Genomic DNA, 17,147 nt, shown 5'->3' on the forward strand with positions numbered 1-17,147 from the left:
CCATGGTGAAATGTTGAAAATTGAGCGAGTAACTGTGAATCTTCGAAGGCACCTCGAAAAAACGCCGTGTATGATGTAACTCAAATTCTAATAAACCAATTCTTTTGAAAATTTCTACAGTTCTTCAAATCATTCCCGAGGGGATTTCGAAAAAGAAGCTCTCGTCGTTACCTGGAGAATCATACGGATAAAATTTTCAAACGTTTGGCCAGCAGATTTTGAGTTGTGATGTACACAACAAACAAGTTTTTTTTTTCGAGGAGCCTGCGGTTGTTCACTACCAATCGCTCAATTTCAGTATTTTTCAACAAAAATTTGAAAAAAAAAAAATTGTTCTTATTTACTGACTTAACATAGAATCACTTCATTTGCAATTTTGGGACTGATATTTTAAATTTTTGAAACAGGATCGTTAATGTTGCCTGTTTAGCATTTTCCAAAATGGTTTGTGTCGAACATTCAAATCACATTAGCTTCAATTGTCGAGACATTTTTATTTCCATCCACTGTTTGTTATCATTTGCATTGAATAGTAAAGTTTATTATATTTGGTAAGCTCATTTCTAAAGCATCTGGTCTTACTCATGAATAATATATACGCAAACATCCCGAGTAATCAAGCTTAATATTGATTCATATAGGGTGATGAGCCCATTATCGCTATGTTTCTATTATCACGCTACCCATTTGAAGCCGTTGGTTAGAGTAGTGTCTGCCATCTTTGTTTAACGCATTGAGTCAAATGGTAGCGCAACAATAGGGGCACTCGATTCGTGTTTTCGTTGCGCTCAAACACGAGAATTTCACTGCTTTCAGCGCATGTATGTTATTATATTGGTATTTAACAACGAAGCAAAGCTGTTGATGCTAATTTGTACGCATTCCATTGTTTGTAGGCCGAGTAATTAATGAATCAGTGAGGCGCCCTTCTTAGTATGGTGAAAATAGGCTCTTCACCCTATAACTGACTAGTTGGCGGTAAACTTTTAGTTATGAAATATTACCAACATTTTTGCTTATTAAAAGTGGAACAAAAATTGACTTACTGTAGAAGCACCGAATGATAAATTTATAACAACCCGCACATTTCATCAGAATCACCTTTACGTAGGACACTGTTAGCTCATCTCGAAAAACCTCCCGGTGACAGGTGTATTCGATGATGTCTTCTCTCGTTCGTTCGTTCGTCGTGGTCCAATTTGTGACTTTGTGACACCGGACAAATGAGTTGACATGCGTTTTGGCCGCACGTAAGTCAACCGTTTTGTAGTTTCCCTCCCTGTCAAGCTTTGACCACACGTTACCGGATAAGGCGGTGTTTTCAGTTGTCCGTTTGAATTATTCATCAAGTTAGCGGGACTGCGGGATGGATCACTGTCTCGAATGTTTGCTTTCTCTTTGTGTGTTGAGCAAAGTGACACTTGGGATGAGAACCATTATTCGTAGCAAATAATTACCTGCGATTTGGTTGATTTTTTAGAAATTGTTTATGACATCAAGGGCATAGCCAACCATAGCCGTCCCCTTCCCACGAAACCAAACCGAAAGAAAAAAATTGAATGCCGAATAAAAAAGGAAAATTTAGAAACCCTAAACACCCGTAATCGAAATTTTTAAAAAATTGAAAAATGTCTTCAATGTTCAAAGTACCAAGGAAGTTTTTGTTTTCCTCAAAGAAATTTTATTTTGCAAAACTTTTATTTGAGCGACCAAAATTAAAGTAGCAAGGGCAGAACATGCTACATAAAACCAGTTTCAAACATATTAGAATATAAAAATCGGAAGTAAACTTAAAGCGTAAAAATCAGACAGAGATCCTTCATCATAAGAATTGCTTAAAAGTTCACACCAGTAAAAATCGGCAACGTGGAACCGTCAGTACAAAATCCGGTTAAAAATAAATAAATCGTACCCAGGAGCATCCGTGTATCGTGAAGTTCAAGATTTAGAGTCGGCTTAAAAACCTACTTTGTAAGAATCGGATATTTTTTCCGACTCTTACAAAGGAGAGTCTCCGTCCGATTTTGATACTTAAAAAAATTATATCCGGTTTTTGAATTCTGATATATTTGAAGCGGGTTGTACGACGCATATTCTGTCCTTGCGACTTTTATTTTCGGTCGCTTATTTATCACTACCAAAGTAGCAAGAATTTCTTTTTCGAAACTTGTAGATCTCGACCTTTCATGCATTTTGAAATCAATTGGTATCAAAATGAAATTTTTGATTTCCGAAAAAGTCCTTGGGACCTCATCCATTTAATTTTTGTAATTTTCCGTCGAAGCGAAATTTTTGATTCTCAACATTGCTTGTTTTAATTAAATTGTTAATAAAAGTGTTTTAAACAAAATGTTGATATAAGATAATATTCAAAAATAGTAAATATGTTTACAGATATTTTAAAACCATCATAGAACTTAATCACGAGTGAAATCAGCTTGTTGTGGTACCCCATTTTCAACACTTCCAAATTCTTTTCCTTCAGAAGCAGATTCCTTGCCAAACGAAAATTTATTTTCATGAAAGCAACCTAAAATCTTTTAGGAAGCATGCCGAGAGCTTGAACCTTGTAGAATTTGAACTACAGGATATCATTAAAATTGGCTTTCTCATATGGTCGGTGTTAAGCCAGACCGGACCAAGTCGCAAAACATAAAAAATGAGATAATGATAACACTGGGTAAAGAATTTCTTCAGCTACATTCGACTTTTGCCAGATTTGAAATATGTTACCATAAACAAGAATTATGACAAAAAATATTTTCCGATTATAACGTAAAGGATGCAGCGACTCTAACTTTAACCCTCTTTTTCTCGAAATCAATATTTTGTCACTTAGTCCGGTCTGACTTAACACCGACCATATGATTCATCGTTGATCAAGACACATCCATTGAGCTTCATCAGCACCTGGTCATTCACCATACGGGTTCCGATTTTGATCGCTGTTTTTTGTTTGAGGCTTCGGTTGGGTTATTTAGTTTTTTGGTAACATTTGTAGCCTTTTCGAAGATGCATTCACCAACAGTATACAGGTTAATACTCTGTTTTTTCGGAATATCATTATCAGAGTTGATTTTCCGAATCACCTTGGGTTGTTCGGAAAGTGCAGTTGCGAGCAGTTAAGATAGTGCCATTCTACTTGCTGGTCACTCGTCTCACAGTTCTCTTAGAATAATACAGTTGTTTCTTCTCATGCTAACTCGAGAAGGTACGGAATAATGAAGTTGCTCACAGGTATGAAAAAATCGCATCTCGAACCGTCCGTTCGCCATTTACAAGAAAGCTTTATTCACCTACGAAGCATATTGCTTGCTTTCCGAGCATGGATGGCTCATGTCGATTGACTTGTGGTATGCATTAAGATTGCATCAAACAATTTTATTTTGATATCATTTATCGTTTATTGGATATTGGATTTTAGAGGGAATAGATATCGGAAAACATGAATGCTCCCATACATGAGTTGGTCTATTCCGGACAGAGCCGTAAATAGGGAGCAACTAGCACTCAATCAAATACAACGAAACTATAAATAGAAGTAAATTAGTTATGAAATTTTGCATTTCGACCTCGTCTCATCAGTATCCGGCACTAACTTAATGACAGGACTAAGCTAGCGCCGGATTAACGCTAGCTTCAAAAGAACGAAGAAACAATTTGTGCTCCTGAGCAAATCCCAAGTCAAGCGTGATGTCTAGCAAAAAAAGAGCTCATCGTAAGCTGATGAGAACTAATGAAATCGAAACATTTGGTTTGGCTCAGTAAGCCAATGTAAGATGCAGTGTACTATATTTCTCCTTAGTGGAGAAAAATTTTGGTAAAAACTATTTTTTCTGCATAACCCATCTCCTCTAAATGGAGAAGATTGGCGAGTTGGTTTGCACTATTTTTGCATAATAAGAGCGATAGAGCAATTAAAACTAAAAAGTGCAAAGTTTTTCTTCAAAAATGAGTATTTACAAAATTTTAAAAGGATAGAAAACACTTCAAATAGTTGAGCTAAAAATGGGGGCATAATTTTGTTGAAGAAAGTGTATTTCTTCATCTTCCCAGAACATTTAGAAAATTGAATTTTTTAGTGCCGGATGTCCCGAAAAATAGTTTTTTGCTATAAATCAAGATTTTGAGAGAATACAGCATTTTTCTAAGGCGAATGACCCTTGGGGTTAAAACCTTAATAAACAAACAAACAAACATTTTTCATACATTAGTTTGTGTTGCATTTAACTACAATCTATACTAGGTCACTTGAAAAGTACAAAATCACTGTAGCACCGTATAATCCTCAGAAATCCAATCATGTTAAGTTCATCCTTGAAGAGATGTACCGAAATTTACATTAGGGCCGATTTTTCGAATGGGAGCGAAAAGGGGAATACGTTTAATGTCTATGAAACATAGAACTGCTCACCGAAAAATTGTAAAATTTTCAAGATTTTCTAAAAATATATTTGTTTTGGGAATACGTAGAGTTAAGACTAAAACTTAATATGATTAATGAATAAAAAAAAATCATTCGTCCCGTCGATGTAGTTTTGACAAATTCCAATTTAACTCACATAAAACTTCCGGTCGATAGCAAGAGCGAGTCCCTTTTCAGGAAGAAAAAATCAACCATGAAACGAGTCGGCCACGACATTAACCAAAAGGAAAAGAAACGGCTTCAAGCAATAACACTTTCGGTTCGTTATCGGGCAAAATTTATAGAATTGGCTGCCATTCACGGGTTGCAAACCCTAAGAATAGCTCAGAACGGTTCGCCTAGTACCTACAATCAGACTTTAACGTGAGCTAGAGGACACGTGTTTCTTTCAACTATTTCTCCCCAATCAGCAGTTGAGCATTCGCCAAACAACCGCCCGTCGTCGGTCGGTCGGGTTGGTGTTGCGATACATAAAGATTCCTCCACCAGCAACCCGACCCACTCGGCAATAATATAAGTATAGGCAAATGAAAATGCAACAAATGGAACCACCATTGGTATTCGCGACCCGCCCTCTTAGGAACCACTTTGTTACGAGCCCATTTCATTCTATACACTCTGGTATAATGTGGGTTTCTGCCACAACAAGAAATGGGATGTTGGGGAACCATTATAGTGCTCCATTCGGAAATAGGAAATTCCGCCGATAGCTTTCTTGGCTCCGGTAAAACGACAAATAGGACAAATCTGACCTCCCTACGGCAGGTAACAATGTGTAACTTTTGTTCCTTTGCCATGTTGCTATTGGTATGTAGATCTCATTCAACTTGCCGGGCAATCGTTGCCTAAGTGGATACGAATTTTGTTATTTTATTACCGAAAGAAAGAAAGGATTGGCAGGGGTCATAAAAACAACTACTTACGGCGGTTGCTTGGTAGGTCGAGATAAACGCAGCGGCGGTCGGCGAAAGAAATTGGCAAATCTGAGAACGGATCGATTCCAATTTGGCCAAATTTGTGGTCCTAATGACACAGATATATTACGTTTGCGGGTCCTCTACCCTTGTTGAGAAACTGATACAAAGAAGCTGATCTGATAGTGTGCTTTTAACCTAGTTTAGGTGTTAACTTTTTGTTACGAATAATTTTTAGTCAAATCTATATGAACTTGTACTCATTAAGTGTGTGTCATTAATTCATGAACAATCACGTTTTTACGTTACGAAAACAGGACCATGAACAAAAATCATGTGCTATATTAAAAAATATATAAAAAAAATCATCTGTTTTATAATTATGTTCCATTTTCAGTAATTAACGCCTAAATAACGCTTTTATTTGAGAAGATTTTCTTTTTTTGTTTTGTAAACTTCAGTCACGGTTTTCGCCATACCATTACTAAATCGACTTTCTGTACGTGAATTAGTTCCAACTTGATGAACATTTTTCATAAAACCACTGGTTGAAACATGATTTTATACATAGCTTTTGGAAAACATATTTACTTGTGAACTATTTCACCAAACCCGGAATATTATACATGAATCCTTTTAATCATCGTGAACTAGTTCATGATTCCAAATATAATAGCCACGATTTAATAAGCGTGCTCGTGAAATAGTTCACAAAATCACACAATGTTATTCATATCTACGTGAACTGATTCCTGATTTCTAGCGAATTAGTCACAACTCACCATTCATTATAATAAACTAGTTCACAAAATCATGAAATAACTTTCATATATTTCGTAAACTAGTTCATTATTCCTAGTATATTAGTCACGACTTACCATTCGGACTCGTGCAATAATTCACAAAACTGAAAAATATTATTCATGTATACGTGAACTGATTTATGATTCCTAGCGACTGATCATTCGTGCTCTTGAAATAGTTCACAAAGCTATGAAATCTTGTTCATAGAAACGTGAACTGATTCATGACTCCTATACTCCCCCTATTGAGTCTCTATTTCTGAAAACCATATAGCCGATCCGCACGAAATTTTAGACATCTATGACGATTAAATACTTTTCATTTGGGAATAAGTTTGTGTGTCCCAACCAAGGAGTTTTTATTCTCAGGTGATCCGATCCTAAAAAACGCCGATCAGCCATGTTGGTTTTAGAAACGACAGCTAACAACTTTGTTTACTAGTTGTCTCCATATGTTTGCTTAGATTTCAGGCGGTAAACAAAGTTGTTCGCTGTCATTTTTCTTCCCCGCAGTATGCTGCACGCTTACCTCACTCCTCACCTAGTTACTGCCAAAGACGAATCACCTTAGAACTCTAAACACCTTGGTCCCAACCATCCCCGATAAACTGATGTGAGTTTGTTTATTTTGACTTTTCAGGGGCACTTCCGGAACTGTCTATGATGGTCAATTTGGTCGACGAGACATCGGTTGGCCGTCAGTGACCTAGAACTGGAAATACAAGTTGTTTGACACATACACCCATAATCCGACGGGTATGTTTCTATTACTTTTGGGTAAGATTCTATTGTCTTTTCGGTAAGACCACGCAATTGCGCATTGCGGTATTAAACTCATATTCCCGCAAAGGTAGTAAACGGTGGAATGACGAAATTCGGTTGCTGTGCATGTATGTGTAACACACAACCAAACACTTTTTGAGAATGTGTCAGCCTCGGCTCTGTTCGTGTAGGATAATTCGGTCGATTTTTATGATAGTGTTAGTGTCGGGTCAAACCAACCGCAATCCTGGCAGTTTTCTGCCCAAATTCAGGCTGGCCCCAATATTGGCAGAAACCAGCCGGAATAACGGATTTTTTTTACTGGGTAGGTTGGATAGTGAAATAAAAATTATGGTCAGTTTCCGGATCCAGTACAGTTCCTAATCCGGACCAGTTCCTAAACCCGGTCCTCCCGGATCCGGACCAGCACCCGGATTCGCATCGGTACCTGGATCTGGACCAGTTGCTGGATCCACCCCAACCCCTTTTCCCCTTACCAAGTCCGGACCTGAACCAGGCCCAGACTTGGTGCTTAGATCCAGACAAGTGTCTGGATTCGGACCCTCGGTTCGGATGCGTGGATCCAAACCGCAGGTCTTGCTTCCCGTACATGACGGGAAGGACTGTACATGATTTGTGCAGTCGTTACCTTGCTGCTGACGTCCGTGATAGAAAAGAAATTTCAATTTAACAACGGCCGAAATACCCCACCACTATTCCGACGCGGTTTTTTTCTGACTGTGCTTTGAAGCTAGCCGAGTGTGAGCCGATCTCGAAACTCATCTTTATCCTCATTGTGTTTGCTTCGCTTGATGTGCAATACAATAACAAGTGAAGCGTTACACACATCCAGACAATCCGATGCGTTAATATTTATTGCATGAGAATTGATGAAACATGAGTGCGACGCAGAAAAGATTTGAATGTGTTGCTATTGCCGTTTGGAGATTTTTTGTTGCAGCCTTTTTAGTATTAAACGTCTTGCTATTAGAGCATTTTTTTCTTATTACCGTAAAAGTATTCCGGCCAAATTTTGAGTGTATATACATTTTAGCGATTTTTCCGCGGTATCAGCTTGAATCGAAATTATCTATGTGACTGCATGCCACAACCCATAACACCGGAACTGTAAGTCGGATCAGAATGAAATTTATTAGCTGTTTACGGAGTAGCAGAAGCTTTCATGTAAGTTTGGCCCAAACGGTCTAGCCATCTTCGAGAAACCGATGTAATCGTTATTCTAAGTTTGGATACTTCCGCCTGGGGCCGGACCCGGCGATGGTGGTCAATGTGGCCAAAGAGACTTTGAATGACTGTTAGTGACCTATAACTATAAATCTAAGCAGTTACGGTAGCATTTTTGAACAAATTTCACCTTTATACATTCACCGCACCCAAGTAACAAATTAAGTTTTGAGATAGGTTTAAAGTGGTTTTTATAGAAAACACTTAAAACTCAAAATAAAACTAGTAATACCACAAATGCTTCTCTAGTACTATCATAGAACTATAACATGATCAGAAAGGCTCACGCTAGAAAAAGCTATCATAACCTTATTATGAAACCTTAATAGGAGCATTTGCTCATTTGATTGTGTTCCCAAGAGTGTAATTCAAGCCTACTCTAGTTGACATTAAACCTGCAACTGGCCAAATTTATTTTCTGAAAGATAAAAATAAAACAATATCGCCACATATTATTTAATTGATCATCTTGACAATTTTGTACAGAAATTAGCTGTGAAATAGATATGAGCTATATCTTTAATCACTTTGAAAGAACCATTGACTTCACAAAACTCATTCCCATTATTGCCGCGTACATACACCCAAAATCCGACGAGTATGTTTCTATTACTTTTGGGTAAGATTCTATTGTCTTTTCGGTAACAGACCATGCAATTGCGCATTGTGGTATTAAACTCATATTCCCGCAAAGGTAGTAAACGGTGGAATGAAGAATTTCGGTTGCTGTTCATGTATGTGCATCACACAATCAAACACTTTTTCAGTATGTGTCAACCTCGGCTCTATTCGCATGTAGAATAATTTGGTCGGTTTCTAAGATAGTATTAGTACCGAGTCAAACCAACCGGAATCCTGGCGGATATCCAACCAAATTCAGGCTGGAATCTACCCCAATATTGGCAGAAACCAGTCCGAAATACGGATTTTTTTACTGGGTAGGTTGGATAGCGAAAAATTTTTTTTAGGCAGTTTCCGGATCCGGCCTAGTTGCCAGATCCGATACAGTTCCCGATCCGGACCAGTTCTCGGATCCAGACCAGTTCTCGGATCCAGACCAGTTTCCAAATCCGAACCTCCCGGATCCGGACCAGTACCTATATCCGGACCAGTGCCCGGATCTGGACCAGTAACCTGATCCGGACCAGTACCTGGATCCGGACCAGTACCTGGATCTAACCCATCCCCTTTTTCCCTTTCCAAGCCCGGACCTGAACCAGGCCCAGACTTGGTGCTTAGATCCAGACAAGTGTCTGGATCCGGGCCCTCGGTTCGGACACGTGGATCCAAACCATAGGTCTTGCTTCCCGTAAATGACGGGAAGGACTGTTCATGTTTTGTGCAGTTGCTATCTTGCTGTTAACGTCCGTGATAGAAAAGAAATTTCAATTTAACACCGGCCGAAGTACCCCCACCACTACTCCGAGTCGTTTTTTTCTGACTATGCTTTGAAGCTAACCGAGTGTGAGTCGATCTTCAAATACGGAATGTGTCGTGTAGAAAAATCAAACCTCGTCTTTATCCTCATTGTGTTTACTCCGCTTGAAGCGCAATACAATGACAAGCGAAGTGCTACACACTTCCAGACAATCCGACGCGTTAATATTTATTGAATAAGAATTGATGAAACTTGAGTGCGACGCAGAGAAGATTTGAATTGGGGTTTTCGATTGATTGACACCGGTGTAGTGGAGTGCACTGAAACTGCACCGTTTTTGCACTTTCTAGCAGAAGTACAGAAAACTGGGTATGTTCCATTGACACTTCTGCTAGAAAGTGCAAAACCAGTGCAATCCACTACACCGGTGTCAATCAATCGAAAATCCCAAATGTGTTGGTATTGCTGTTTGGGGAATTTTTTGTTGGGACCGTTTTAGCATGAAATGTCTTGCTATTAGAGCATTTTTTTCTTATTACCGTAAAGGTATTACGGCCGAGTTTTGGGTGTACAAATTAGGTGCGAATCCAAATTTTAGGTGATAGCACTCACACATAGAAAAAAATGCGCTCCAGAAGGTGTGCGCCATATAAATATACATATTTTTATTAAAAGAAATTAAGATTCAATAATAACTAATATTTTAAAAACAACATAAATATTCGTATCTACCGTATAAACAAATGTTTGATTCATGTTTCCACTGTTTTTAATCATTTATTGACGAAACAATTATAAATTTGGAAACTCCAATTTCAACCAAATGAATTCTTCCAATATGGCAGCAAAAAAGTTTGCGACATTTCTCAATATAATACGATAAAACGTTTTACTTTGCTACAATCCATCAACAAGATTATTTGCGCTATTCCAGGTCGTAAAAAATATGATTTTAAATTGAATGGTAGTAATACACTTTTGAGTGTATTAGTTTAATACTTGCGAAATTAAGCATGGCGGTCGGGGCCTTTGAAGTGAACAAACGAGCATCCTGATTCTTTGGCGCACGATGAAAAGTGAGAAAAGGCCGAGCTTCACCTCGGATCTACCTATTAGAACACTTAGGGACACTTTTTACTTCGAAAAAAAAAACCGATTAAATTAACTATGACCGAAGCGAAAGAAAACTTATGGCAACAGAAAAACCCCCACTACGTCATTTGTTTGTGCTTTTCTTCTTCATATCCTCTTGTTTTTTCGGCTTCATCAAAGAAAAATGACAACCGCACTCACACACAGAAAAAAATGTGCACACCTGTATCCGTCTTGGGTAGTATAGGTAGTACCTATGTCTTGCTAATCACGCTCACAGACAGAGATGGTTTGCTCATCAGTGTTCCTTGAGAGAAAAGAGCTATCACACGCTACACACGTATTTTCATTGAGAGTGCGAGTGCGCGCCGGTAGGTCTCTTACACACAATAGGCGTGTTTCGAAATTCAACATTGCTCAACAATTGGTCATCGATGACCAAATTGTTGAGTTAAACATGGCCGCCGAGATATTTTTTTTGAGCGAAAGAGAAAGCTCCGCTCTGTTGTGAAACAAAACAACGGATGCAACGTTTCATGTTGGAGAGCTGCTACACCCATATCCTCTCAATTTTGAGTGGTAAAGAGAATTTAAATATACACCTACCAGAGTTGCCACAGGCGCAGATTTTTCTGTTTGATCACAGATATATTAAATTGTATTTCGATTCAGATTCTTTTTCACAGATGGCAAATTGTTATCATTTTTTTAAAGATTTTGGATGGTTTCATAAACCTTTCAATATTGCACATATACCTTCACATGGTCATTTACATATATTTTTTATTTTAATCATCACAAATGGCACAGATTTATTTGACTGAGATGCAAACTTCAAAGTGGCATCCCTGCTCCATACATCAGAAGTACAGAAAGAACGAAAAAACGTGCGCGCATCGTTTAAAGTTTATCTTTTAGTTGCTGAATAATTACTACTATAAGTCTTGGGTTTGCGTTCCTGTGAGGTAGGTAATCAAACCATTTATCTCAAAATCACAAGTGTGTAAAGTGTTTTCTATTTTAGGACCATTAGGCAATCACACAGCTACCAGTCACTTTCAGTTCGATTCGAAACTGATATGCGGGATTGCCGAAGTAAACATGCAGCGAGTTCCGGGAGTAATGAAAACGGGTCTAGCAACAAATCTGTTAGCTAAATCAAAATCCCACCAACTGATGCCAATCGAAGACGGAACTCCGGTGGTTACTTGACGAGTGATATCATCATAAGCAGCTCATCACCTAGTGAAGTCTGGATATAATGAAAGTTTTCGTTCGGCTAATTGCAAAAGCCAGGGTGATGCTGGTTGTGATAGTTCAGTCGCTGATCGGTTGAAATCTGCAGTGTTATTAATGACTACCCGATCAGAATCGGAGCAAAACATTTTATCGTTCTGTGAAAATGGATGATGAGGACAATATTTCTAAATTCATCAGTCTGAATCAGGAGTAGTCCCATTTTTGGATTCTTTTTTATTCAATAATAAACAAAACTTTCTATTGCAACCTTGTAGAACAGTTGATTTGGAGTAACTTTGCTGAAGATACTATTTGCCTATTAATTTATTCAGGCGATATTTTATATATTCAAATATTAGTAGCGGTACCTTAAGATCAGTTTTTCGAAGTTTTCTCCATACAATAAATTTTTAACACAGGTTTATTCTAGAAAGTTTGAGATAGCAACGAATTACATAACTTTATCGAAAACACTAACTATATCAATTTTGAGATATAAGCTACGCACGGTGGATCCAAACACAAAAACCTGTTTTAATCCACCTATCGATGCAGTTGTGTCTTTCTCATTTCTTCAAACTATGACTTCGCGGTCTATTATGTTCAATATAATTGTGGAAATGTCTATTACATTCTTAAAACACTTCACCTTCGAACGCTCACCAGCCACGGATCTGATAAGCTAATTGTCGGGAGGAGGGGGGAGGACATAGTAGACATCTATGGCGATTATATACCTTTGATTTGGAACTATGTAAAAATCGTCCTAACCATCCTCGGTAAACTGATGTGAGTTTGTTAATTTTGATAGGTGGCGGGGCACTTCCGGAAGTGTCTATGATGGTCAATGTGGTCGACGAGACTTTGAATGACTGTTAGTGACCTAGAACTATAAATAAAAGCAGTTGTGGCCGAATTTTTTTTTAAATTTGACCTTTATACATTCATTTGACCTTTATACTTTTCATTTAACACTAAGTTTGTGATAATTGGTTCAGAAAATTCCGAGAAATCAATGTGGGAATTTTCTTAACATGTCTGCACATACACATACATACATACACACATACATACACACTCGGGGGCAGCAGGGACAGGAGTCTAGGGGCTTAACGAACCCCCTTCCCCGGCCCTATTGCGAGTTGGGGAGTTTTGCTAGGATGTCGTGGGTTTGGATTGGGCTCTGCTAAACCTCTAAAAAAAGCCACAACTCCGAAAGCAGCTTCGTCGAAGCGAGTCTGTGCCGCTTCTGCTAAGATCCCAAGATTCTAATAATCTAAGATCTTGGCAATAAAAGCACCCTAGCCCAACCGGAGTGCCAGCCGGCACATCAGAATCGTCGCCAGTAACATCCTGATTATGGCATACTTGCCATGGCAAACATCAATGGACAGGACATGGATTTCGAATTGGACGAATACTTTGGGCTGACAGGCGTACTGTTCTACTCCCTGAGTAAAGAAGGATGGCACCGCCTTGAAATGGCGAGTGGGCTAACAGCACGGCTGCCTCCGTCCTAACAAAACCCTGGCAGGTCTCCGGGTACGTTCAAAACACGTCGTCATTTAGTTGGTGGTACTAGGTTCGGTTGAAACATTTCCGATTTTACGCCGATCCGGCTCTGAACACTACTCCCTATAAAGGATAGAGTCAACCCCTGCATGAACTCACTGCTGCTAAGATTTTGATTGTATAGATAATCATGGGATCGCGAGAAGCGACTATGTGCGACGAGTGGCGAGAGCGGCCCGGAGTTGGGACCGAACAAAATGGAGAATAACCTTGAAACCAACACATACGGAGCTGGCGCGGCGGATCCGTTCGCCAGAGGTGGTTTAGTGAGCTCACTACCACCAGGAGCAGCTGAGGTTATTCAGCTGGAGCAAGAGAAGGGGAAGCAGCAGCAACAACAGCCACAGCAGAGCGGTATGAATTACACCTCACAGAAGCCAAGAGTAGTGGTAACGAAGTGTGGATGCGAGAAACAATGTCCATAAGGATATTCAGGTGATGGTTCTCAGAATCCGGAAGGCGTTATTGAATGAGTACGACACGGCAACGCAGAGGGCTGATGTAGCTGAGCGAGCATTGGAGTCGGCTAAGGCTACTATCTTCCTAGCGCCCCCGAAGCAGGGGAGAGAGGCAGATTGGAGTGAAGAACAAGCCAGTTTCCGCGATTCCAAAGAGGACAAGAACCTCGCCAGAAGACGGAAGACCAGGCGGGCCCGAGAGGCAGACACTCAAAGATGCTGTTGTTGCCGACGGAAAAGTCGTCAACAGGGAGAAAGCTGGAGTACCGTTGTAGGGCGGAAGAAGAAACACGGAAAACAGCAAAAGCAGAAGGAAGAGCAAAAAGTAGAACAGAAGAGAAAAGTAAAACCTTCACCTTTTTAGAAGGCGCCAAAGAGAGAATCCGTGCGCGTCAAAGCCAATGACGCGATGAAGGATGTATTGCTACTCAAGGTCAGAGAGAACCCCGAGCTAAAATATTTGGGGGAAAACGTGATAAGAGTCAGGTGTACCCAAAAAGGCGAGATGCTCTTCGAGTTGAAGAAGGATCATACGACTAGTAAATCGTCCTTGGAGGAGACTATTACCAAATCGATGGGTGGGCGAGGTGCACATGACGATCCGGCTTGCGAAGGGATGCGGAGGAACGTAGACAGCGATGCTTCGTTTACCGGTAACCGCTGCCGATAAGGCACTGGAGGTAGGCAGTTACCAAAGATGCCCATTGAGAGCCGCCCCACGAGTGAATAAATAAGCGGAGAAATGCTTCAAGTGTTTGGGCTTTGGACATTTGGCAGGGGCTTGCAGGCCGGAATGTGCTAGAAATGCAGGAAGCCGGCTATCTTGCGAGAGACTGCACGTAGAAAGTGCTTGCTTTGCATCCCAGCGAACGAAAACGACCATTAGACCGGTGGCCTTAAATGCCCTGCCTATAAGAAGGCGATTGCAGGCCAACGGTAATGGAGATAACCCAGATAAATCTGAATCACTGTGACACCGCACAGCAACTGTTGTGGCAGTCTACGACAGAAACAAGGTGTGACAGAAACAAAGTATAGATTCGGAACCTTGCTGCAGTACGGAGAAGGATGACCGGTGAGCGAAAGTGGAAGACGGAAGCCTTCTACAAAGACTTCTTCGTTGAGGCACTTCGACCGAACGGCGAGGCCGAAAACGCGGATGCGGCTGACCTAACAAGAAGGATTGTGGCGGCTTTGGACGCCACATTGCCGCGAAAACTGGAACCCTGCAATAAACGACGTCCGTGGTGGAACGAGATGCTTAGTACGCTACGCGCTAGATAGAGAAGAGCGCAAGGCCGCGTTTCGAAAAGTTAGGGCCGCTTTAAACGGGAGATAAGACTTAGCCAGTCAGATTGCCACAAGGAACTGTGCCGAGAAGTAAACGCCACTCCCTGGGGCGACGCATACCGAGTTGTGATGGTGAAAATAAAGGGCCCGACGACGCCAACCGAAATGTGCCCGAGCAAGCTGAAGATAATCGTCGGTCTATTCGCGAAGCAATATCCAACTATATGGCCATCGACACCGTACAGTGAAGAAGAAGGAACAAACACGGACGATCGGCAATTGACAAACGACGAGCTCGTAGAAGCATCGAAGCGCCTGAAATCAAAGAAAGCCCCCGGTCCGGATGCAATATCAAACGTATTGCTAACAGCTGCGATCCTGGCATATCCGGACATGCTCAAAATGGTGCTGCAGAAGTACCCAAATGAACTTCTCCGAAATGTGGAAGGTCCAGAAGCTGGTGTTGCAGCCGAATCCAGGGAAACCACCTAGCAATCCGGCCTCGTACAGGCCCATATATCTGCTGGATACATTCAGAAAACTCCTGGAAAGGATAATCCTCAACAGGTTAACGAAATTCACAGAAGGTGAGCGCGGACTGTCCAAGATGCAGTTGCGGAACGGAATCCAAGCAGAGGAGCATCGACAGTGAATGCAATTCGGACAGTGCTCGAAAGTGCTGAGAAGGCATCTAAACAGAAGCGAAGAGGAGATCGATACTGCGCTGTGGTCACGATAGATGTGAAGAACGCATTCAACAGTGCCAGCTGGGAAGCCATCCCTGCAGCGCTGCACAGAATAAGGGTTCCCGACTATCTATTCCAGATCCTGAAGAGCTGCTTCCAGAGCAGAGGTATGCTAAACGAGACAAGCGAAGGGCAGAAGTCAATGCGAGTCATAGCGGGCGTTCCTCGGGGCTCCATTCTCGGTCCAACTCTTTGGAACGGGATTTACGATGGGGTCTTAACGCTGTAGCTGCCCAGGAAAGTGAAAATCTTGGGTTTCGCGGACGATGTGTCACTAACGGTGATAGGTAAAACACATGAAGAAGTAGAGGTTTCGGTGACGGAGACAATAGAGCTGGATGAACGATGTCAAGTTGCAAATAGCTCACCACAAGACGGTGATGTTGTTGGTCAGATGCTGCAAAGCGGTTCACCGGATACAGATCGACGTCGGAGGGCACGTGATTGCATCGAAGCGTGCACTGAAGAAATTGGGAGTGATAATCGACGACCGGTTGAGCTTCAACAACCACGTTGACTACGCCTGTGAAAAGTTGGCGAAGGCAACGAACGCAATAGCGAGAATCGCGCTAAATATTTAAATGCCAAAAGTAACCAATTTCTACGAAGCAAAAATAGAAAAAATGTTATCGTTGAAACAATCAAATCTATACGCACTTATAACTGGTATGTATGTCCCAAGGGCAGAAACATCTGTTTAAACAACCCAACCGTTCGACCGACAGCTGTGAACGTACGGCACAGCTACGAAACGTGTTTGAAAATTGCAAAGCGCTCTCGTTTCGCACACAGAGCTCTAACGAGCATATGGACATCGCAACAATGCACGCTTGTTCAATATTTGATTTGAACCGGTACAAAAGAGAATAGAAAAAGCCGTCGCCCATGGCTCTCACGCTGCTGTCCCAATAATCACCCATACTTCTGCTCCATCCAAAGCGTGCGGTGAAACCATGAAGGCAGAAAATTCTCGTGGAAACGCTAGATTGGTTTATCGTTCCAATCTGACTGTGCAACTTCAGTGTTTGAGGATTTTTCCTTAACCTTCCGGCAGTCGCGCTAGTACACTGAGTGCACGCTGCTCTGAAAATCTAGCGAAATCGTCTTAGAGCAGTTGCGGCTGCTCGTTCAGTAAGGCATTTGCGCGACTTCCGGAGGGTTTATTGAAAATATTTTTCGTAGGTAGTACTGCATTAAATTTAAACTCTAAATAATCTTCGGT

The sequence above is a fragment of the Topomyia yanbarensis genome, chromosome 2 (assembly GCF_030247195.1).
Source record: "Topomyia yanbarensis strain Yona2022 chromosome 2, ASM3024719v1, whole genome shotgun sequence".
In the NCBI taxonomy this organism is placed as follows: Eukaryota; Metazoa; Arthropoda; class Insecta; order Diptera; family Culicidae; genus Topomyia; species Topomyia yanbarensis.